Here is a 25,885-nt window from a genome sequence, read left to right as displayed (position 1 = left end):
CGCGCCGAGGTGTGGTATTTAAAAAGCTACAGCTAAAATATTTACAACTTTAAAATAACACGTGAGGATATTCAATCACGCATATGTTTAACGTGGCAGTTCAATTTCTGAGCAAAGGTAAAGTAAGATGCCCCCGGCTTCCGCCTCAGGGGTGAGAAGTGCAGAGTAGTAAATAGCACTATATACACTCCGTCCCTTAATTATAAGAGACTTATTGCTATGTGAGAACAACTTTTGTTTTCACGCGATAATGTGAAATGCTGAGCCTGATACATAATTTTCTTCAACATATATGTTACTATTCTCCTTCGAGCACTAACACCGTAGAAAATACCACCAATAGCGGTGATATTTTTTACACCGAGAACGGGCGATTTGTATCGCTTAGAGCCCTTACAATTATAAAGTTTTATTTCCTAAGTCTCTGATCTCCAACTGTGCAACGTGGCTCCCCTGTGTGTCGTAATAAGGTGCATAAACAAAAACTACAGGGCCAGCATTATACACATGCACAGAACCACAAAACGACAAGAGCCACCATGTTAATATATATCCTTAATATAATAAACCTCTGAGAATAAATACATATTTCCGTGGCACCCCATAAAAGAAATTTGGCGTCCTCTGACTCTGCTTCATTACCAAACACCCTAACCCCCCGCCCCCCTCACTCTTCACTAAACTCCACACTCCACCCCACCCGGACCCCCTATTACAAACCCCCAACCTACCCTCCCTGCCCAAGCCCACCATGAACCTCAAACCGCCCCTGGAAAACTTATAAGACACAGGATTACTAAAACTCAAAGAATAGGCAACAGGCAGATAATCTAAATAGTACATAAAGGCACATATTTTTTCCATAATACTATTAAAAAACATGTTCTATTTTTTATAAATCTATCATGCATCTGACCCTCTAGAACCACTTTCAAAACGTGAACTATAAACCTCTACTTTTCATTTTCAAACCATACACTTTCAATTACATTATTTTTTTTTTTACAATTCATGTAATGTTACACACCTTTTCTAAAATACACCAGTCCCTGTTATTTATAAGGATTTATTTTCAGTCTTCACCAGTGACACTTTCTTAACATATAATGAAAATCACTGTAACTTTTTAAACGACAATGCTGACGCGGTAAAAATAACCCTTCAATTGCTTTCCTTTAAGAATGCAGACTATATACCCCACGCATGCGTTTCTTGATCTTTGTATTTGGCAGCGAATACCGACCTTGAATCGGAAGACATGAACAAGAGCTCCATTGTCACATTTAAAACTGAACGTTGCATCTGCTCACACACATATCTTTCACTTAGCTAACATTCACAGAAAACAGCATTGATGTAAAAAAAATTGACCTTGCTTTACAACTAGCTCAAATGACTGCCTTATTTTTTAACGCATCCTCCACTTCAAGAAAAGCTACTTTTTTGATAACTACTAAGCAATATATAAGTGACTAGACTCCTAGAAAATTTATCAAGTCATTCTGCTCCTCTCCACTGCATAGCCGGCGACCTAATTCTGTGGAGTTGCTATACAACCGGCAGTGCTGCGCCGTTTCCTTTACCATCTTGGGAAATTCAAAATGGATGTCCCTCCTGCCTTCGCAAACGAGCCGGACCACTTAGAACTATTTCGACAGAGAATGCTTCTGTACTACGGCACCTTACCACTCTCAACTTTGAATACTTCATATCGATTATCATTTCGATATTCGTATTTCACCTGCGTGCAGCCTGTATTTCATTGGCTGAGCTGTGATTTCACGTGGGCCCTGGATTTATGTCTCTGCAATTTGGTACCTCCTGAAGCGAATTACAATCACCTCATGAATCCGTTACTTGATCATGAACAGCTTTGTTACAACGGAGGGTTTATGGCCTTTGCAGCGTTTCAAGGAGTTCTGGGTCATTGGAATATATTCGCAGCGGCGCAAGATTTCCTAACAGAGAGCTACATCGAAAACCCACCGAGCTGCCCTATGATGGTAAAAAGACGCTCCAATAATGACAGATCATGAATGCTCCTTTCATCTTCTCAATTGGATGGCTGACATGTTTTCAGATGATAACAGTGATTTCCTGTTAGAAGCACTTGCTGCATACTTTGCCTACACAATGGACGGTTAACTCTTTCCTAACAGAGAACTACATCGAAAACCCACCGAGCTGCCCTCTGATAATAAAAGAGGCTCCGATTTTAACAGATCATGAGTACTGCTTTACTCTTTTCCATTGGATAGCTGACATACTTTCAAATGATAAAAGTGATTTCCTGTTACAAGCAGAAGCTACCTATTTTGCCTAAACAATGCTTCAATAACTCTTATACAAGCCATTGACGTCCTCATTTCCTTTTGCTTCCCTATATTCTTCACGTTCTTTTCCATATTTTCTTTTGAAGAACAGACCTATTGGCTTTACTAACAGTGGACATTATGATTTCGTGTTGTTTAAATTTTGGTCTTTTATGTGGACTACATTTGTTTCTTCAGCTACTCGATTTTCAACTTTATTTTTTTACAGTCTAATCTCAACAATTCTATTGCATATCTTATCTAAGGTTATTTCAAACGTACTCGATGCAAAACTCGCTAATATATGCTACATGTACCCTAATTAATGTGTAAATTTTAAACGAGTTTTTTATAACTGTAAACGCCATTTCGCATCTCAACTGCTTATTTCCGCCTCACACGCCTCTGCTCCTTTAATTCTCTATAAAATTATTAATTTAAAATACTTTACAGAAAAATATTTTCTTTCAACAATATTTCCATTGTTACTTGTACTGTATTTCAAATGCAATACTGCAACCTTCAAAAGATATCTCAATACAGTAGTTCTCCTCAATAGTGATTTGCGCAGCATCCAACAGATTACATACATGCACCTCTCGCCATTTTGTCGCTTTTGGCGCCTTTTTTTCCCTGTACACAGGAACATAACACAAACTTGATAGTGCTTCGCATGTAGACAGCTGATTGATAAAGTAATGATGTATAACCACTTGCATTTTCATATATCGTTCCTAAACTGAAAGGCCAGAGACCTTCTTCCATTTATTAAAATATAATATACTTCCTTATAAGAGTGTACAATGTTTTTTTCCAACTATATTCATTTTTCTTCAACTATAGCGTTTGTATTCCATGTACTACTGACAATACCAATTACTGTGTTTTTTGCAATTTCTGTACTCATATTACATAATGATTTGCCTTTAAAACAGTACATTTCTAAATAAACATTTCAAATATTCACGGTTTCTCTTTTAATCCATAATCTCAACTGAAATGATTTCATATTGAAAAACTATTCATGGGTTCCACATAACCTTAACTGTAGTCACTGAGGACCTTATTTATGAAGACCTTCCGCCGCCGGTGCCTCATTTTTTAAAATGGGAAACAGTGACGCACCGGTGGCGCAAGGCCTTCATAAATAAAGTCCTGAATGTTTTCTTTTCTCGACCTCACTTACTGATACTAGAACCTGCAAGCCAATTACGGCCCGTGAACTCTTTCTTAGTAGGTCGCGCACCGTACAGACAGTTATACCACTGTTAAATATTTTTTTTTACTGTTACCAAGCACCGCCACAGTTCCGCTTCACTCAGACTTAATCACTGCTCCCACGCTTCTACAGGCCAAACGCTATGTCGTATTTCTCTCCTTATCACCCTTTCATCTCCACAATAAAAAACAGTTGTCCGCCTGCCACCACAGAACAGAGTCAGATACAGAGGCACCAAAGAGTGAACCCATCACCAACTGCCATCTCCGACTGTTTCCATGGTTACACCTCATTCTGCACAATGCTGAAGGCACAGGTCAAAGGTTCATGTCTCAACGTTCTACAACAAATTAAGAAGACTATTTTCCCTCCAGAAACACCTGCCAATCCACAGCTCTGTTACATGTCTTGTTTTTTCACACCCAATAGTACTTTTCGTTTAACATAAACATTAACATGCAACGTACTGTTCAATCTCCACTTATTACAATCAACCAATCATTTTTATTTTTTTAACCACACCCAGCCTCTTTCTTTTTCTTTATTTAGAATTTCAACTTCTAAATAGATTTTAAGAATGTCATGGTGTCTTAAATACATTTTCATTTGCACTTTCACAACTGCTTACTTATTAACTGCATGGCAGTTTTCAAATCTGCTTAGGGTGGGTTAAGCTCATGCTATAGAATTTCCTACAAGTGTTTGTTTACATGTGTAAGTAGATAGGGCACCTAAGAACTAAATCATGTCAAGTTAGCAATGGAGTCACTTAGGGATTTTCAAGCGTGAATGTGCACTGTGAATGGTACTCTAGCTGTAAATGGGCACACAGCCTAATTCACTTAGTGTTGCTCTGTGTGTAAGTGATGCTACATGTTTTGTACGGATGATTAAGTCAAACCATTGTAACTAATGAAGGATGTGTTGGGTCACACACTGATGCCAGCCACTTACACACTCTCCTGTGCACCATTTTGTTGTCACATCACTGTTATTTGCTGACTAATATGCATGGAAGTATCCCCCACCTGAGCAGAAACTTCATTCAGTCTTACCATTGACTGATTGCTAATTTTAGCACTTCATGCATGTGACCTTGGGTAACTGCTTGCTAGTGTAGATGCATGCAGGGATGACATAAATTATTTCTATTGGCTTTTGAAGGTTTTCCCATGGGTCTATGAAACACACTTCCCTTTAGATAGGAGGTAGTGTCTTTAGGGTCAGCACATCCACCACGGGCTACTTAAGCCAATCATGAACAGATACAACACGCTGGTTCCGGTAAGTGATGTTATTGACACATGAACCAAGGAGTAAGTGGCAGTCCTTGCAGCTACAACTGCAACATAATTTGTGAGGAGCCATTCGATGTCCAGAAAGAGTCCATGGGGGATACATGTCAATGGGCATGTGGAGGAGAGGAATGTGCCAGCAAAGAGGAGGACCACATTGGAATTAGGGAACATAGGCTACATCGACAGTCCACAAATGGGTGAGATCAATAGTTGACAAAAGGAAATAGCGGACAGTACCAGTTGAGAAGTATACTGGCATGGTCATAAGAGAAACTGGCCATGTTACTGGGCAGTTTTTCAGTGGAAAGAGGTGTTACATTTACTTGTGCTTGTTAATTAAGAGTGTTTTCTTTCACTCAGAGTTCTAATTCTTAAGGAATGTTCTTGTAGAATACCAAACTGCATCTGAGGCAGTTTACTAGAAACTTTGTACAGGCTCAGTGTATGTTGCTGTGCTGCGTACTATTTACATTAAAATGTAATATTAATTATTTGGAGTTGAAGTTCTTTTAAGAGGTTAAGTATATATCTTTGTCCTCTGATGTGTGTGGTGCCTGCTGTGTGGGGGTGTTGTTGGTGCCAGTGGCGATGGAGGCACACACACACATCAGGGGCTAAAGATGTACAATTATCTGTGCCAACAAGTAAGGCAGCACAGCACTAACAAGGGTCTGCTGGTTTGCCAGCACCCATTGTTGCTATGTAGGAGTCCTGCTTCTGCTCCATGGACTCCGGGATGTTGCGGATTACCCCCAGCTGGCTAGCAACCTTGCTGATACCAGTGATGTCAGCTGGGGGCTGATCCAAGCCATGGCATGAAGGGTAGGTGCTCTTATAGGCACTGATGTGTCTTTATAGACTCCCTCAAGGGTGCCCATCATGGTCTACATCCAAGCCCATGCCTCACCTACCAGCTTCCACTGGACGTCTGACTGGTGTTTGAATAAAGGCCAGGTTTATTCAGAGGGTGTCTTGGTCTAGGGTTCACTCCCGCCCTCACCTGCACTCCACCCCCAACTATGACAGATACCAACAGAGCGGCTAGAGAAGACATGGAGAAACAGCAAAATGTCGGAAGCATGCTACACCTACAAAACAGCCATCACAGCACACCACTGACTTATCAAATCATCAAAGAAAAATTTCATCCAAAACAGAATCCTCTCCAACGCTCACAGCACCAAGGAACTCTTCACCATCATACAGGAATTTGCCAAACCCAATAGTGAAACAAATGATGCCCTCCCTCTCAAGACCTCTTCAACAAACTCAGCTCCTTCTTTCACCTCAAGATCAAGGTACTCTGTGACAACTTCGATGACCAAGACCACTGCACCGCCCCAACCCCACCCTCAACGATGTCACCCAACAGACCCTTATCACCTAGACCCCTCTCACCAAAGAAGACACCCTATAGACAACGAAGAACATCCACTCCGGAGCACCTTCTGACCCCTGCCGGCTGCATATCTTCCACAGAGCCGCCACTGCCATCACACCCAAGCTACACCAAACTATCACCTGCTCCCTTGAGACTGCCACATTTCCCGACAAATGGCAGCGCACAAAAGCCAACCCCCTCCTAAAAAAGCCCTCCTCAGACCTTACGGACCTCAAGAACTTCAGGCCCATCTCACTGCTTCCTTTTGCAGCCAAAGTCATTGAAAAGTCCGTTAACACCCTGCTAGCACACTTCATAGAAACGAACAGCATCCTAGACACCTCTCAATCCAGAATCCGCATCACCCACAGCACCAAGACTGCCCTCTTCATTGCCACCAACTACCTCCGTGCCCTCCTCAACCAAGGCCATACGGCAGCCCTCATCCTCCTGGACCTATTAGTAGCTTTTGACACCATCTCCCACCGCACCCCAGCCACCGAACTCCATGACACTGGCTTCCAAGGAACGGCCTTAAACTGACTCTCTCTCAACCATCATCAGAAACCTTGAGCTAATATCATCACCTACACTGATGACACAGATGCTCATCCTCTCCCTCAGCAAGAAACCCGACATCACCAGGCACAACTTCCAAGAAGGGATGAGATCTGTTGTGACCTGGATGAGGAACAGCTGCCTGAAGCTCAACTTGGAGAAAACAGAAGTCCTCATCCTCGGCTCCACCCCCTCTGCATGGAACAACAGCTGGTGGCTCCCCGCTCTTGGAAACCCACTCACGCCAAGGGACCATGCATGTGACCCTGGCATCATACTCGACTCATCACTCAGCATGAATTGCTAGATCAACACTGTATCCTCTGCATGCTTCAACACCCTCTGCATACTCCGCAAGACATTAAAGTGGATTCCCCGACTCCAGGAAAACTGTCACTCACGCACTCATCATCAGCAGACTCGACTACAGCAACGCCCTCTACAACAAAATCAACAAATAAACTCTTCTGCAAACTCCCGATCGTCCGGAACACATCAGCCAGACTTATCCTCAATATCCCAGGGCTCAATCACATCACCCAACACCTCCGCAACCTCCACTGGCTCCCTGTCAAAAGAAGGATAATGTTCAAGCTGCTCACACATGCCTACAAGGCCCTCCAAAACTCCGGACCTCAATACCTCAATGACTGAATCTCCTTCCACATCCCCAAGAGAAACCTCAGCTCAGCCAGCCTCTCCCTAGCCACGTCACATGTTTTTAAAGGACCAGAGCAGGTGGAATATCCTTCTCCTACCAAGCAGCAAAGACCTAAAACAAACCCCCCCTTCACCTTGATGGAGCTCGACACTGCACTAATTCAGGAAGGACCTCAAGACCTTGCTCTTCAAATGACCTATAAGAGCTGCTAACACCTACCCCCAGCGCCTTGATATCCTTATGGGTGAATAATGCACTTTACAAAACCATGACTGATTGATTGATTGATTGAATGAGGGTTGGCAGGCTGTGATCCTTATCAGGATCCTCATCTAGGACAGGCAGCTGGTCAAGAGGTGTTGGTACATTCTCTGCAATTAAATAGTTATATGTTAATGGTGATCTATGTTAAATGTTGTTAAGTATCAATGGGGTATGCGTAATGCTACCAGATCCAGGTAATAATAGCAGTATAATAAGAAGTTGGTCACAAACAGCAATAGGATATTTCAAAGTGAACATAGGAAATTCTTTAAATGGAAGCATTCACAAGGACATAATCATACATCTGCAAAATATGCAATTTATTCTCAACAAATCAAGATCAATTGTTAAAGACATTACAATTGTCTAAATGGTGCTCAGGTTGAACGGAGGGTGACAGTAAGAAGTGCGTTTGTGAGTTGAAAGAAAAGGAAAGATAATGTGCCATATATACATTTTATATACATATTAGAAATAAAAAACGCCAATTGTTGTGACCAAAACAGCAATCTGTAAGTGCTGAAACAAATCTCGGTCGTTTATGCTTGTTAATGAAAGAACAGAAGTCACAGGTTCGACCCTTTCCCAAAAACAAGGTTGTTGAATCCTTAGCATGGGTTCTTCATCAGGACATAAAAATAGATTAAATACTCCCTATTATTTACATGAATTCACGTGGCTAAATGTGAATGCTAAATAGAACTAGGCAATATTACCAAATCCAAGCAAGGGAACTCAGGCTTGATTGAGAGGCTGGAGAGCTCCTAAAAGCTCCTAAGGCAAAGAAAACTACCGTTAGACCATCCAGGGACAAGGTCTAGTAAGGCAAAAGCTCAGAGACCCATGTGGTAACAGCTTGAAAAGTGGGCAAAGGTGCAATGAATAACTTTGGCGCAGGCCGTCCAGAGGACTGGAAATTGAAACTTGTGGACCAATTGGTAGTTGAGGCAGATGCAGTTAGTCACCAGACCGTCAAAGTATGCACAGGAAAATGGGTCAGACGATCCCACAATCTCTAGGATCAAAACCTAGTGTGAACTAGAGAAAACATGAATTAAGGGAACACTTGTGTGCCAACAATGGTACGTAGGCAGGGAACAGTTAGTGATGATAAAAAAGGCAGCGGAGGGGAATTAAAACTACCATAGTAAAATTCTCCAAGATAGTAAGTGGAACCCTCATCCAGGGAAGTGATGTCATGCATGGGAAAACAATATTAATAAGTAGGCTCTAAAAAGCCATGCAAGTTTTTACATGCGTGAGTCTGGAAGGAACCATCCTGGGCGTTTTCCAGAAATGGCTAGAGTGAGTAGGTGCAACAGCTAGTGGAAATCCACTGGTATTCCAAGTGCACTGCCGTGATTAAAGTATAGTACTAGAATGCAAACAATTTATCAGCAATTATACTGTGTTGTACTCAATCAGAAATACAAGAATCACAAAATACATTTCGTGTTCATTTCATTGTCTTGTTGTGAACATCATAAAGGAAACAAATAATATAGTCAATACAAGAAGACCACTATCCCTTGTGTGATCTTTTATTTTTAAATGAAACAAGAAGTAACATAACAAAAAAAGAGAGAGAGAAAACGTTTCTGTATATATTTACAAAATCATCAACATTAACAGCTTCTTTATGAGGCCCGATGCATTTCGGGAGGATCTCCCTTCTTCAGGGGCACTAATAATCAAAGAGAAACATATTATAAGAATAGCATCACTGTGAAATCATCATAATAAGAATTAGCAGTTAGAATATGCTCATCAGTACAATGACCAAGGAACAGTAGAAAACAATCATCCTGATGTGCCTACTAATAGTCAAACATAGAAGGTGGTCACCACACAGTGAAAACCAGACTGTCCTGTAACATAACTAAGTGGTGAAGATAACACAACCCAGGTGTAGATCATGATTGAAGAATGAAGCTGCTGGAAAGTATAATGTGATATCATGCTAAATAAAAAAGAGCATGCTGAGAAGTGATGTAGTGTAAACAAAGAGAAAAGAGAACCGAGTGAAACTTATTTTCCTCTGCCATCTGTGGTGATTATGCTCTAAAAAGATGATGGACACTCACTGCGTTCCAAAGCTGTAAGCGCACTGTGTAATGACAACTACAGCTACTGAAAATGTAGAGTAAGAAGCACTGAGTAAATGTTACCAAACACAGGTGTTGAAATGGGAATTAAATCTGCAAAATGAAGCACAAAGCTATGGACTTTCAAAACTACTATATACAATATGCAGTTTGCGACTGCCTCAAGGTAAACAACATGTGATGTACCTCAAGTACAAGGATCCCTAATTATCCAATCATGAGCATGAACTTCATATCGGGCAGGAAACACACTTGAATGTGACTGGCAGGAATATCCGAAGCAGAACCACGATAGTGTTCGAAGTGAACTGAGGAAAAAAACAAAAAAACACAAAAGAACCCACTTAGGCCTAATATTAACAAGTGACCTCCTGTAAAACATCTGAGAGTTGATGAATTGCGTTTACCTTCAAAGATATGATGTCTGCTGAAATCAACCTTGTGACAGAGCAAGTTCAGGGTATCTGCAAACGAGCACTGCTTGGACTAAACCTAAAATGAACGCGTGTGGGGCATTTGTGAACAACGAAAGAGGACTACAATAGCGGCCATCTTGAAGTGGTGAATACGCTGGATGTCGTGGAATGGTGTGGTGCAACAATCGAAACCATGGAAACGTGCCAGTGAAAAAAATAAAAAAACATGTAAAAGCCTGAACACTCTACATGGCACAAATATGAAATGCATGCAAATGTAATATATATCGTATCCATAATGGTGTACCATGGGTGTACACCGATGATATACAAAAAGAAACAGATATACTCATAAAAAAACAGAAAGGAAAGCAATGAAAGCCGGGTAACCACACCAAAGAAGGACAAAGAAAAACACATAGAGTCTATGGAAAATGAGAAAAAAGAGAAAACCATTGTGTTAAGATGAGAAATCATAAGGGAAAGCACCATGAAATATGGGACACTCCCCTTGGGCTATGGACAACTGGTTACAAGCTTGAAATACAAAGTGCGACGTTAGGCATAATAGAAGGCACATGTACAAAACTATAATCAAGACATTAGAGTCAACAATGGAGAACATACACGTAGCATGTTAAGAGAAAGCATTGTAATGGAAAACACATATACAAAGCTAAAATAGAGCACTGAGGGTCAACAATGGAGAAAAATGCACAAAGAATATTTGGAAAAAGCATTGTAATCGCAAGGACAAATACAGAGCTAGAATAGAGCACTGAGGGTCAACAATACAGAAAAATGCACACCGCATAATAAAGAAAGCATTGTAATTCAATTCTGTCATTCAGACCTCCTGGAGTCAACGCCTGAAGATACTTTATCCACCATGCTTCCCTTAGGGCTAACAAAATATGGGGATTCTGACCTGCTGTGAAGACCAAAGTTTCTAAAATAGTAAACCGCAATTGTGCATTGGTGTGGTGGTGTTCAAACCAATGGGAAGCAAAATGTGACTTGATGGATTTAGTACGGATAGTGCTCTTGTGTTCTGTGATTCTCACTTTCAGTTTAGGTGATCTTTTGCCTACATATAGCAACCCACATGGACATTTTATTGTGTAAATGACATTGAGGGAATTACAGTCTCCATTGTGTTTTAAAGTGATCGGTTTGCCTGAGTGTGGGTGATGAATGACATTACCGGTCATGACATTGTTGCAGTGAACGCAGTTGTGGCATTTACGCATACCATGGTAAGTCTGCTGTTCACTTTTCTCAGTGGAAAGAATGTCTTTGATGTTCTTACTGTGGGTAAAGGCAATAAGAGGTTCTTCATTGAATAATCCATTGAAGTCTGGTTCCTGTTTAAGAAGATCCACCTGGATTTTATGATTCTCTTGATGGAGTGCAATCGTGTTGATAGTTTGGACACGAAAACTGGACGACTAGATTCACTTTTTTTTTTGGGGACCAGTAAAGTCTCACGGTCTTTGAGAGATGTTTTGCTGGCCGCTTCAGTAAGGATAGAATCAGGATACCCACAATCTGAAAATGTATCCTTTTGTTTTTGAAGACAGTCCTGTAGATTGTTGGCATCCTAAGTTATGTGTTTAACTCTCAACATTTACGAGTATGGAAGGTTCTTGATTAGTGATGGTGGATGAAAACTCGAATGTAACAAGAGATTGTTTCTGTCGGTGGGTTTTGTGAAGACTGAAGTCTCAAGCACACCGTTTTGTTTCTTAATCAGTACATCCAAATAAGCGATGCTATCTGAACTTATAGAATGAGTGAACTTAACTCTCTCATGTTTAGTATTCAAATCGGAGATCAATCGTTCCAATGATTTTCTGGAATTTTTCCATATTAGAGAAATTTCATCAATGAATCTGACGTAAAACGCCAGATCAGCTTTCCAAGTATCTTGCGTAAAGATATGATCATTTTCAAATTGCGCCATAAACGTATTTGCGTACAAGGGAGCCCCCGGAAAACTCATGGACGTTCCACTCACTTTCAAATAAAATTCATCTTGCCATTTCAGATAACTGTGTTGTAAACAGAAGGTGAGTAACTCCAGCAAAAAAATGTTGTTGACACTGATTTCAGGCATTTGCAACAAGGCCCACTCGCATGCCTCAACTCCTTCTTTCAAGGGAATTGAGGTGTATAACGAAGTCATGTCAATTGTGCACATTAACCATGTTGATTGTAGATGATCTTGTAGTTGTTGTAATAGTTTGAGAAAATGAGTGATATCTTTCACATAACTACGCCAAGATTGCACAAATTTTTGCAAGAAATGATCAACTAGTTGTCCTGCTGGCGCGAAAATGGATTCACAACCAGAGACTATTGGTCGGAACGGAGGATCTGTTAAACTTTTGTGCACCTTGGGGAGCATATAAAGTTTAGATCTTCTAGGGTACTGTACCGTAAGAAAACTTCTTAAAGATGTGTTAATCCATTCCATATTTTATGCCTTCTCCAATATTTGATTAAGAGTGTCCATTATCATTGTTGTCAGATCCTGTTCCAATTTAATGTAGGTAGAAATGTCTGATAGATGTTCCATCACCTTTTCTACATAGAAACTGGTGTCCATCATGACTAAAGCTCCTCCCTTGTCAGCCATTTGAAAAGTGATAACTTCATCAGCACTCAATTTCTGTAACATATTCATTTTGTTCTTTTTAAAGTTCGCTCTGACCGGAGGATGTAGATTGAGTTTAGATAAATCATGTCACACCAATGATTCAAAAGTATCTAATAGTTTATGGGACACTGGTGACATGAATGTACTCTTAGGTTTGAAAGATCTCAATTCCGGATCTCCTGTGGGTGTGGATGATGATGAAACCGTGTCAAGAGTAGGTACCACATTAGTAAAAAAGTGTTTTCATCTTAAATTACGCATAAATCTGGAGGTTGAGATTTCCAATTCCAATTGATTTGTATGATAGATAGGTACGAATGATGTGCCTTTGTTGAGAACTTCTTCTTCAGCTTTTGTCAGTTGTTTTGAGGAAATATTTATGACAAGGGTTTGCCTCTGCTCCTCATGCTCTGTGCCTCCGCTTCTGTGTCTTTCACTTCCTTGTCTGTGTTTTTTACTCCTCCTTGTTTTTTTGTATCTGGTGGTCTGCCGCTGGATGGACCCTTCTCTAAGAAAGAAGAAGTAGTGGGGACTGATGAAGATGAAGATTGTGCTGTTGTCTCTTCCACCCTTCTGTCGGTCGGTGCCCCTGATGTAAGTTGGGCTGCTGCTGATGGTCTAGAGGGATCTAGTTCGGTGTCTAACACAATTGACTCTTGAGAAGAAGTATTTGGTTTTTGAGATGGACGTTTACGGGCGTATACCTCTGCCCAGGTATACACCTCGTTCAACTTATCGTCAATTGTGTCCCTGAGGAATTTTCGCTGAATATCTTTACTATCAGTATCAAGTTTTACTGTTAATGTCATCCAGTTTGATACGCCAGTACTCAGTTTCACATCGACTAGATAAATCCGATTTGATGATATGAATCTCCTCCTCTAATTCTCTGATTGTTCTAGACAATTCTTCAATGAGTAGTAAAATCAAATCTAACAAGCATTTATTGAGCACTGCTTGTCATTTTTCCCTAAAATCCTTATTGAATTGGAACTTATAGAGTAGGAGTTTAATTGGTAATCGAAGACCACGTGGGATTCTTTGAACTTTATGCTATTGAATAAGTGTGGATGCGTGTAATCGTTGACTTAATGCTCTGCGGGTGATAAACTCTAATTGTCGAATTTGCTGTGATACTGAACTTCCTTGTACATTGAATGATGGTGCATCCTGAATTAAAGAATAAATGTCCTGAAATTGTGAGTTAGTGTATGTCCGGGTCTCTGCTCTGTTATCAGTAAGATTTGCAATACTGTCAAACGACATGATTAATGCGGGCGGGGTGCTACCAACTGGGAATGTGGCGAACGGTAAAGAGACAATCTGTAGTATAGTAGGTGCACACCCTATTACTGTTAGTAGGACACTCAAAGTATAGCAAATTAAATCATAGATTGCGTGCTACCTGGGGAATGGGCAGCCAGCCCTGATAAATGTGCAACAGCTAGTGGAAATCCACTGGTATTCCAAGTGCACTGCTGTGATTAAAGTATAGTACTAGAATGCAAACCATTTATCAGCAATTATACTGTGTTGTACTCAATCAGAAATACAAGAATTACAAAATACATTTTGTGTTCATTTCATTGTCTTGTTGTGAATATCATAAAGGAAACAAATCATATAGTCAATACAAGAAGACCACTATCACTTGTGTGATCTCTTATTTTTCAATGAAACAAGAAGTAACATAACAAAAAAAGAGAGAGAGATAAAACGTCTTCAAAACAAAAAGGATACATTTTCAGATCGTGGGTATCCTGATTCTATCCTTACTGAAGCGGCCAGCAGAACATCTCCCAAAGACCGTGAGACTTTACTGGTCCCCAAAATGAAAAGTGAATCTAGTCGTCCAGTTTTCGTGTCCAAATTCTCAACACGATCGCACTCCATCAAGAGAATCATCAAATCCAGGTGGGATCTCCTTAAACAGGAACCAGACTTCAATGGATTATTCAATGAAGAACCTCTTTTTGCCTATACCCGCAGTAAGAACATCAAAGACGTTCTTTCCACTAAGAAAAGTGAACAACAGACTTACCATGGTATGCGTAAATGCCACAACTGCATTCACTGCAACAATGTCATGACCAGTAATGTCATTCATCACCCACACTCAGGCAAACCGATCACTTTAAAACACAATGGAGACTGTAATTCCCTCAATGTCATTTACACAATAAAATGTCCATGTGGGTTGCTATATGTAGGCAAAACATCACGTAAACTGAAAGTGAGAATCACAGAACACAAGAGCACTATCCGTACTAAATCCATCAAGTCACATTTTGCTTCTCATTGGTTTGAACAACACCACACCAATGCACAATTGAGGTTTACTATTTTAGAAACTTTGGTCTTCACAGCAGGTCAGAATCCCCATATTTTGTTAGCCCAAAGGGAAGCATGGTGGATAAAATATCTTCAGACGTTGACTCCAGGAGGTCTGAATGACAGAATTGAATTACAATGCTTTCTTTAATATGCTGTGTGCATTTTTCTGTATTGTTGACCCTCAGTGGTCTATTCTAGCTCTGTATTTGTCCTTGCAATTACAATGCTTTTTCCAAATATTCTTTGTGCATTTTTCTCCATTGTTGACCTTCAGTGCTCTATTTTAGCTTTGTATATGTGTTTTCGATTACAATGCTTTCTCTTAACATGCTACGTGTATGTTCTCCACTGTTGACTCTCATCGCTTGATTATAGTTTTGTACATGTGCCTTCTATTATGCCAAATGTCGCACTTTGTATTTCAAGCTTGTAACCAGTTGTCCATAGCCCAAGGGGAGTGTCCCATACTTCATGGTGCTTTCCCTTATGTTTTCTTATCTTAACACAATGGTTTTCTCTTTTTTCTCATTTTCCATAGACTCTATGTGTTTTTCTTTGTCCTTCTTTGGTGAGGTTACCCGGCTTTCATTGCTTTCCTTTCTGTTTTTTTATGAGTATAACTGTTTCTTTTTGTATATCATCGGTGTACACCCATGGTACACCATTATGGATACGCTATATATTACATTTGAATGCATTTCATATTTGTGCCATGTAGAGTGTTCAGGCTTTTTCATGTTTTTTTTTTCCACTGGCATGTTTCCATGGTTTCGATTGTTGCACCACACCATTCTGCGACATCCAGCGTATTCACCACTTCAAGATGGCCGCTATTGCAGTCCTCTTTCATTGTTCACAAATGCCTCACACGCGTTAATTTCAGGTTTAGTCCGCGCGGTGCTCGTTTGCAGATACCCTGTACTTGCTCTGTCGCACGGTTGATTTCAGCAGACATCACATCTTTGAAGGTAAACGCGATTCATCAACTCTCAGATGTTTTACAGGAGGTCACTTGTTGATATTAGGCCTAAGTGGGTTCTTTTGTATTTTTTTGTTTTTTTCCTCAGTTCACTTTGAACACGATCGTGGTTCTGCTTTGGATATTCCTGCCAGTTACATTCAAGTGTGTTTCGTCCCCGATATGAAGTTCATGCTCATGATTGGATAATTAGGGATCCTTGCACTTGAGGTACATTACATGTAGTTTACCTTGAGGCAGTCGCAAACTGCATATTGTATATAGTAGTTTTGAAAGTCCATAGCTTTGTGCTTCATTTTGCAGATTTAATTCCCTTTCCAACACCTGTGTTTGGCAGCATTTACTCAGTGCTTCTTACTCGACATTTTCAGAAGCTGTAGTTGTCATTACACAGTGCGCTTACAGCTTTGGAACACAGTGAGTGTCCATCATCTTTTTACAGCATAATCACCACAGATGGCAGAGGATACTAAGTTTCACTCGGTTCTCTTTTCTCTTTGTTTACACTACATCACTTCTCAGCATGCTCTTTTTATTTAGCATGATATCACATTATACTTTCCAGCAGCTTCGTTCTTCAATCGTGATCTACACCTGGGTTCTGTCATCTTCACCACTTAGTTATGTTCCAGGACAGTCTGGTTTTCACTGTGTGGTGACCACCATCTATGTTTGACTATTAGTAGGCACATCAGGATGATTGTTTTCTACTGTTCCTTGGCCATTGTACTGATGAGCATATTCTAATTGCTAATTCTTATTATGATGATTTCACAGTGATGCTATTCTTATAATATGTTTCTCTTTGATTATTAGTGCCCCTGAAGAATGGAGATCCTCCCGAAATGCATTGGGCCTCATAAAGAAGCTGTTTATATTGTTGATTTTGTAAATATATACAGAAACGTTTTCTCTCTCTCTTTTTTGTTATGTTACTTCTTGTTTCATTGAAAAATAAGAGATCACACAAGTGATAGTGGTCTTCTTGTAGTGACTATATGATTTGTTTCCTTTATGATGTTCACAACAAGACAATGAAATGAACACGAAATGTATTTTGTGATTCTTGTATTTCTGATTGAGTACACCACAGTATAATTGCTGATAAATTGTTTGCATTCTAGTACTATACTTTAATCACAGCAGTGCACTTGGAATACCAGTGGATTTCCACTAGCTGTTGCACATTTATCGGGGCTGGCTGCCCATTCCCCAGGTAGCACGCAATCTATGATTTAATTTGCTATACTTTGAGTGTCCTACTAACAGTAATAGGGTGTGCACCTACTATACTATAGAGTGAGTAGGTACCAGCATGGCCCATAGTGCGCATGCTCAAACAGAGCTACAAACCGTAGTTAGTGCTTACCTTATGGCGACGAGATCAATCTACAGAAATGCAAATGAGAAACGAAAAACAAAAAGATAAATTAGACTGAAGATTAAAAAGCGTGTGACAGAATCACAATAATACCTAAGTTTCGAGTCTGAATCATCACCTACCTCCATTCGCTATCAGCACCAAAAAGGACTGCCATGGCTGGGCCCCAGTCGTAGCCTAGATAAAAGCAAACCGGCTGCATGCACGCTTGGTGCAGTCGCTCGGGGCTGGCACATCTCATTGTGGACGACCGGGCTCGGTGAGCCGAATCGGGCAGTCTAGGTCTGGATGAACGGGGAAGGGAATGGAGTCCCTAATTGTAAATAAATACGGAGTGTTCAAAAATTATGTTGGAGTACATTAAGTCATGAAGGCAGGTTGTTAATAATAACTAACTCACCCAAACAATATTACATTATTAAAGGGGCAAGATTGATAATGCCCATCTTTTGAGAAACAGTTTATAAATCACACATAATAGAAAGACGTTTTCAAATGTGGGAGTAATTCGGTACCGCAGTGAGACACGTCTGACATTACATGAATGGTTGTGGCTCCAAAACCTATCATGTCGCCTACTCAGTCGCCTATACAGTCACGTGTGTAAATAGGGCAAATGCTCAACGTGTATTCAAAGGCCAAGGTACCTGAGGCCATCTGTAGTATCTGACAAGATGAAAACGAGATAACTCATAGCATGTGATAACAGAATATTAGATACATACTCATGTAGTACACACAGTGATATTGGTAACCTAAGATCTTATCCCAAGAGGTGGGCAGGCACACTAGTACATCATGTATCCCATCAGTCTGTCATTAATCATAACATTAAGAATGGGAAACGCTCGAAAAAGGCCCTGTTTGATATTAAGACAAGACAGCTGTGCTTTGGTGGCAACCAATTCATTTGGGGGCAGATGTATCAATGTATTTTTTAGTCGTAAACGCTGCGAATCGCAAAAAAAACGTTTGCGACTAATAAATATGAAATCGGTATGTATGTTAAATATTGCATCGCAAATTAAGAAATCGCAATTTTTGCGATTACTTAATTTGCGAGAACTGGCATTTTGAGAAATTTTTTTGCGATTCCTTATTTTGGTTGTTTCAAGTTTAGCGAAATTCTCAAAAAAGAAATCGCAGCATAAGAAATCGCAACAAGTTGTATGAAAAATTTGCAATTAGCGAATTTCATAAAATCCCAAATTAAGAAATCGTATTTAACACCAACTACATGCAGGTGGTAACTAGGAAAAAATATAAAAAGGCACCCACAATGCACTGAGTATTTTTGCAAAATGGCTGGACTATACCTGATAGCCAGGAGGCTGCGTATTCAAGCTGTTGCACAGAGGAGACAGAGACAGGAGAGAATTTTCAGACTACGCATCACGCTGTCCAAGCAGACTGAAGAGGACATATATGACAAATACAGACTTCATCCAAACACCATTTTGGATATCATTGATGAATTGATACCTTTTTTGGAGCATTCAACAGGCAGAACACAATCAATTACAACCCATGTGTAGGCATTGTGCTCACTGCATCTTTTGGCTTCAGGGTCTTTTCAAAGCGTCATTGCAGAGGTTGGCAGGGTGTCCCAAAGTACTCTTTCACGCTTTTTCCATGCCTTCCTGGATACAATGCTGAACACGCTTCAACATCACATCTACTTCTCAAACACCCAACAAGCCATATAAGAAACCAAGTTGGATTTCTATCAAATTGCACGTTTCCCACATGTGATTAGATGCATTGACGGAACCCATATTGCCATCACTCCACCAGCAGCCACAGAATATGTATTTTGAAATAGGAAAAGCTACCACTCCCTCAACATCCAGATTGTGTGCAATGCCAAATATATCATCAATGATATAGTGTCAAAGTACCCAGGCAGCACACATGACTCCTTCATTTTCAGGCATAGTGGAATTCATAGACGTCTGAGTGCTGGACAGTTTGGAGAGGGATACCTGCTAGGTAAATCACACCCATGCATACATCCATCCATCCATCATTCATTTGACAATGGAACATACAGTTACTCTTTTGTTTCTTTCATGCAGGTGATAGTGCCTCTGCAGTGCGTGACTTCATCGTAACGCCATACTTGAACCCAGCAAATGCAAGTGAAAGAAGATACAACAGGGCACACCGGTCAACACGTGGGGTTATTGAACGCACATTTGGCATTTTAAAAAGCCGTTTCCGCTGCATACACAAAAGTGGAGGAGCTTTGCAATACAGTCCTGAAACCTGTTGCAATATTGTAACTAGCTGTGCAATGCTGCATAACATGGCTATGCGCAAAGGCACAGACATTGAAGTGAGTGAGTCAGACATGATGATGATGACATACCTCCACCGAGAGGGGTTGCAGCTGGAGTAGGAGCAGCGGCTGGCCGCCAAAGACGGTCTGAGATTACACGGAATTACTTTTAGGTAAGACAAGCAATCTCACAAAATGTATCTTGTTTTGCAAGTGTTGTTTTTATTCACAACACACAAACCATAGTACTGCTTTGAAACTGAAAATGTTAGTTCACAGTAAGGGTAAAGTAACACAAATGTGAAAGAAAGCCATGTTAGACAATGCATTAATTAAAAAAGTCTTGCACTGTAAACTGTCACTTCTTGCGCTGGCGGTTTGGCGCAGGGCGTTCTTCTGATTGCATGCTATCATTATCAGGTGCAGTGCCAGCACGCCTTCCACTTCTGTGCTGAGTCATTTGAGTAGTTGGTGTGGTGTTCCTACTACTCCTGCTGGAGGTGTCCTCGCTGTCAACTGAAGCAATGAGAGCGCTTGCGCCAGAGTTTGCAGTTTGTAACATTTCAACTACAGAGGTGACTTTATCCAAGCCTTTTGCCATGTTATGAGTGCATTCACTCATTTCACGCTGCATGTTGATGCTACGCCTAGTGAAGATGGATGTCACAGTACATATCCAGTTAATGGCTTTAGTATAACCTTGCATTCTCACATGTGCATGGTGTGCAGCCCTATTGTGGGAAGTCTCGGTACGTTCGAGGGTCAGACACAGTCGGTCTATTGATGCTGCCATGCTTTCTTGATTTTTGTTTAATTTTAGTAGCTGTCTATTTATTGATCTAAGGGCCTTATGTTGCAGGTGCTGTACGTGAAGCATGTCCTGCTCTAAACCGGCAAAAACTGTTGGTGTTTTCAGTTGACCACTGCTGCTCCTACATGTATTCAAACTGTATGTACATGGCCTTCTTTGACTTTGGGGTTGCTCTTTAAAATCACGAGGGCACACTGTGCCATGGCCACTGTCTACTGTACCCCCATCATTATTGTCATCTTCTTCCAATGGTGGCAGAGGAGCAACCTGCCTGCGCTTTCTGCGCACAATTGGAGTGGACACAGTCTCATCAGTGCATCCTCCTTCAGCATCAGATACAATATGGGGAGGTGAATCATCGCCCTCACTTTGATCCCTGGATTCCCTTGATTGTCCTGTGGATGTAGAGTGAGACATATGAGTTTGTGTTTGTATGTGCATTTTCTGACAAATAAAGTTTTTTTTGTACAACTAAGTTTCACTATACTATATTTCTACCTTCAAAGTAAAATTTCAAACTTTTCATGTTTCTGTGATGGGAATTTGATATAATTATGAGTGCACTGCAACTCCCATGATGCATTGCTTGCTATATGTTAAACTGTCTCCCAGGACTACTGCATTCCTCACACTGAGTACATGTACTACACAAACACACATGCATTAAACTCTTCTTCTGCACTTCTTTGCATGCATCTTACCTTGTGCAGTTGGTGTAGGGTCAGAGCTGTCTATATCAGCCACTCCACTCACACTCTCTGGCAGCACAGTGGATTCAACAAGTTCCTCGTTTTGTGTTGGTTGATCTGCTGTTGAAGTTCCACCAACAGTTATGTTTGCTTCCTTAATTCTTTCAGCAACCCTCTCTTTAGATCTTTGAAGCATGTCATACCATCTTTTTTTCAGTTCTTCTATGGTACGGTTTGTCACTCCAACAGCATTGACTTTTTGCTGAATCTCCAGCCAGATTTTTCTATTCCTTGATTCAGAAACTTTTAATACCTTTTTCCTAAAAAGCAACTCATGGCTGCACACCATTTCTTCAATCAGAATTTCTTGTTCCTTTTCTGAAAACTTGTGTTTTCTCTTCCTTTTGTCTCCTGCCATTCCCTCCTGTGTGTTCTGGGACACCATTACACTCCAAACAGGTCTGCTCTGCCTCCAAACTGTCTTCCAACTGCCACTGGGTGTGGCTTAGGCTAGCAGGTGCAGGTAATCACTCCCTCTTCCTGGGTGTGATGTCATCAGCCTGTACCTGCATTGCAGATTCCCGTTTTTTGCGATTTCTTAATTTGCAAATTTCGCAATTTAAGAATTCGCAAAATATTCTCCGATTTTTTTGCGATTTTTAGGGAATCGCTAAATAATCGCGAAATACTACATACATACCATTTTGCGATTCTGCAATTGCGATTCGCTAAAAATCGCAATTACAGATTCACAAAACAACATATTGATACATCTGCCCCTTAGACCATTGCTAACCATGTCCATAGTATACATCCATTTACACTCTCGTAGGTTAAGTATGGAATTGATGTCACCTCCCCTAGCTCCTAACGATATTTTTTTTAGGATCGACAACTTGATGGAATCTAGTTGATGTCCCTGAGTCTGAAAATGGTCTACCAATGGTGCACCTGCCGTGCCACATCAGATCCTGCTACAATGTTGTAGTATCCTGTCTTGACTTTTTGTCTAGTTTGTCCTATGTCCATCTCACTGCATAGATAATGTGTCTGCTATGTTACAATTAGTGTGTACATGTAGGTCAATAGTGTGGTGTTTGTAGCTGACCTGTTTGGTTTCTATTGTAAGCTTACAAGCTTTGTACTGGCCGCATTTAAAGTGGCCCACAATTTCTGATAATTGCCAGTGTCTGGATTGTTGGTTAAGGGGGTGTTAGCAGTGATTGTACCACATGGTCTTTAATGTTTTTAGCCTTTTTGAAGGAATTCATAAGTGGTTATGGTAGGTCTAGTTCAGCAGAACTCATTTTCGAGTGTCTATTTATGATACTTTTGATGTCATTGCTTGAATTCTAATTTTTTTAAAACAAGAAGACCACTTACATAACTTCCCCGCACTTCCGATTTGGAGCACTTCCGTTTTTGGGTTACGGTCTAGTGTTGCAGGAGAGCCAGCCACTGCACAGCAGGGCTGAGTGTTGGGGGGTAGGAGTTACTCGCTTGATTAACGAAGCGGGAAGATGCGCTCAGAGCCAGAGAGGTCCACCGAGGCTTGTGGTGGTTTCACTCGTACGCTGCTGCGCCGCGAAAACGCTGTGTTTTTTAAAACTGCGTCCTAAAACTGTTTGAAATCTATTTTCAAACTGTTTGAATTCTATTTTTTAAAAACAAGAAGACCACTTACATAACTTCCCCGCACTTCCGCTTTGGAGCACTTCCGTTTTTGGGTTACGGTCTAGTGTTGCAGGAAAGCCAGCCGCTGTACATCAGGGCTGAGTGTTGGGGGGGGAGCAGTTACTCGCTTAAAAGCCACACTGAAACAAGCGCGCAGGAGCACGAGAGAGCCTGGCGGAAAACTTATGACTCATGCACCCAACAAGAATACTGTATGGCTTTTGCAACATACAAGAAAGCAATTCTATCACGTAAAGTGGAATTCTACGAGGCTAAAATCATTGCTGCTGACAATAAACAAAAAGAGACCTTTAGTATATTGAAAGAATTGAGACAAGTCAAAGAACAGAAACCTACCTTCTACCCAGAAGACTATAACAACTTTCAGTCTTTCTTCTTGTCGAAAGTCAAAGATCTATTGACGGAAATCCTTCCCACCCCTAAGTTCCCATGCACTTTGACACCTACACCACCGCCCCTCACCTTCTCTGAACCCCTCACTATCTTCCCTACTTTAACGCACGACTCCTTGGCCCACATTATTGGGAGAGTGAAATCAGGGTCCTCAGCGGACCCCTGCCCGCCCAGAATTTTCAAGATAGCACTGGCGGGCATCGAAAATGAGGTACTGTCACTCCTCAATCGATCCCTTGTTACAGGACATGTGCCCTCCAACTTCAAAAAAGCTTGTGTTATTCCATGCTTGAAAAAACCCGGGGCCAGTACGAAAAATGTTAAAAACTTTAGACCAATTTCACAACTACCGTTTCTTGCTAAAGTGCTTGAACAACATGTGCTAAAATCCCTGACCAACCACATTGAAAATAATCACCTCCTACAATCTAACCACGCAGGTTTCAGGGCGCACCACAGCACGGAGCTGGTGATGCAATCGGTCCTAGATGAACTCAGACTAAGGGCCGACAAGAAAAAAACATGTGCCCTGGTCCTATTGGACCTATCCGCGGCATTCGACACGGTCAATCATGTCCAACTAGTGTCGCGGATTTCAGAGCTAGGGATTCAGGGCACGGCTCTTGCATGGCTGACCTCCTTTCTCAAAGGTTGTTCGCAGAGAACACAATTGAACAACCTTGTGTTCGACTCAGAACCACTTTCATGTGGTGTACCACAGGGTTCGCACTATCACCACTCCTTTTCAATGCCTACCTCCAGCCCTTGACAGCGGCACTAAACCACATGGAGTGTCAAATCTACAACTACGCTGATGACACTCAAATTATTATTCAGATAGACAACGCCCCATCAGCCCATACAAGATTTCAAAACATCTTAAAATTCATGGTGAATTGGATGACGGCCAACTCCCTGAAAATCAACCCAGACAAAACAGAAGTCCTGGCCGTCACCTCAGACTCCAACCCGTGGAAGGAGCTCTTCTGGCCACAAGACCTGGGTACATATCCGGAACCTGCCATGGGTGTAAAAAGCCTGGGTATCAAAATTGATGCCAAGCTCACCATGACCCAGCAGGTCTCAGCTGTGGTGGGAACATGCACACACATGCTGAGACAGCTGTGCAAACTCGCCCCTATACTCACATTTAATACACTCCGAATGGCAGTATCTGCTCTGATACTATCACACCTTGACTACGTCAACTCCCTATACATCGGCCTCCCTGAAATCCTTGTGTCCAGACTGAAGGTGATTATGAATGACCCCGCAAGGCTCATCTTCAAAGCACCTAGGCGAGCACACGCGTTGCCACTCCTTAAACATCTACATTGGCTCCCTGTCGGACAGAGAGCTAAATTCAATGGCCTCTCTATTGCACACAAGGCCATTTACGGCCGAGCTCCCAGCTACATCAAGGACCGTCTCACCAAATACACCCCAGCAGGCCACTACGGTCCTCTGATGCTGGCTTTCTGGCCTGCCCGCGATTTAACATGTCCATGAAAGGAGGCAGAGCCTTTTCATCATCTATCCCCCTCATTTGGAACATCCTGCCGGAGAATATTCGAAAGGAACACACCCTTCTTCCATTCAGGAAGAAATTAAAAACAGTCCTTTTTGCGGAGGCCTGGATGTTATCTAATCACTCTGGCTAGGCTGGACCCCTCTGACAGCGCTTAGAGACCTGCTGGTGATAATGCTCTCAACAAATACCAATTAGCAATAACAATACCAATTGCTTCTGGTACAATATGTTGTCACACATATCATTCTCTTCAAATCCTTAAAATGATGTTTTGGAGTTAGCAAGCAATCACTATCATTAAACCAAGCCTTCTTTCTTGCTTGTTTCACCATTCTTTTGTGGTAGCCCCATTCAACAAGGCGGTAGATGAGATCGTCTGACTCTGTAAAATAGTTGGTCTTCCTTGAGCAATTATTCTTGATTCGCAAGAATTGCCCGAAGGGCAGGTTGTCACATAAACCCCTCGTGTGGTGGCTGGAATATCTCAATAGTGTGTTCCGTTCTGCTGGCTTCCTGTACAGGGTCATGTACAGGTGGTCATTCTCAGTCTTTATGGAGATGTCCAGAAAGTCTAAAAAATGAAAGAGAGGGGTCCAAACAAACCGAAGGGAAAGGACACCAAGTGCAAAGACTCAAAATAAAGAATCCCTTAATGTTTTTATATATTATGCATACAAAATCAATCAACTTACAATCAAAGACCACGCGTACCACACTCAAATAGCACCCTGGGAGCTGAAGAATACAACGTGAAAAAAGGTTACCAATACATTTATTTTAAAAAATCCTTTTACTATCTTAACTTTGTTCATGAAGTTTAAAACATATATGATAATCAAATGGGTATACACACATTATTTTTCAAGCAAAGCTAATTAAACATAATTTGGAAAACAAATCCATGCAATAAATGACAATGTA

Source organism: Lissotriton vulgaris, chromosome 4_1, assembly GCF_964263255.1.
Source record: "Lissotriton vulgaris chromosome 4_1, aLisVul1.2, whole genome shotgun sequence".
In the NCBI taxonomy this organism is placed as follows: Eukaryota; Metazoa; Chordata; class Amphibia; order Caudata; family Salamandridae; genus Lissotriton; species Lissotriton vulgaris.
Note: the sequence above shows the minus strand (reverse complement) of the source record.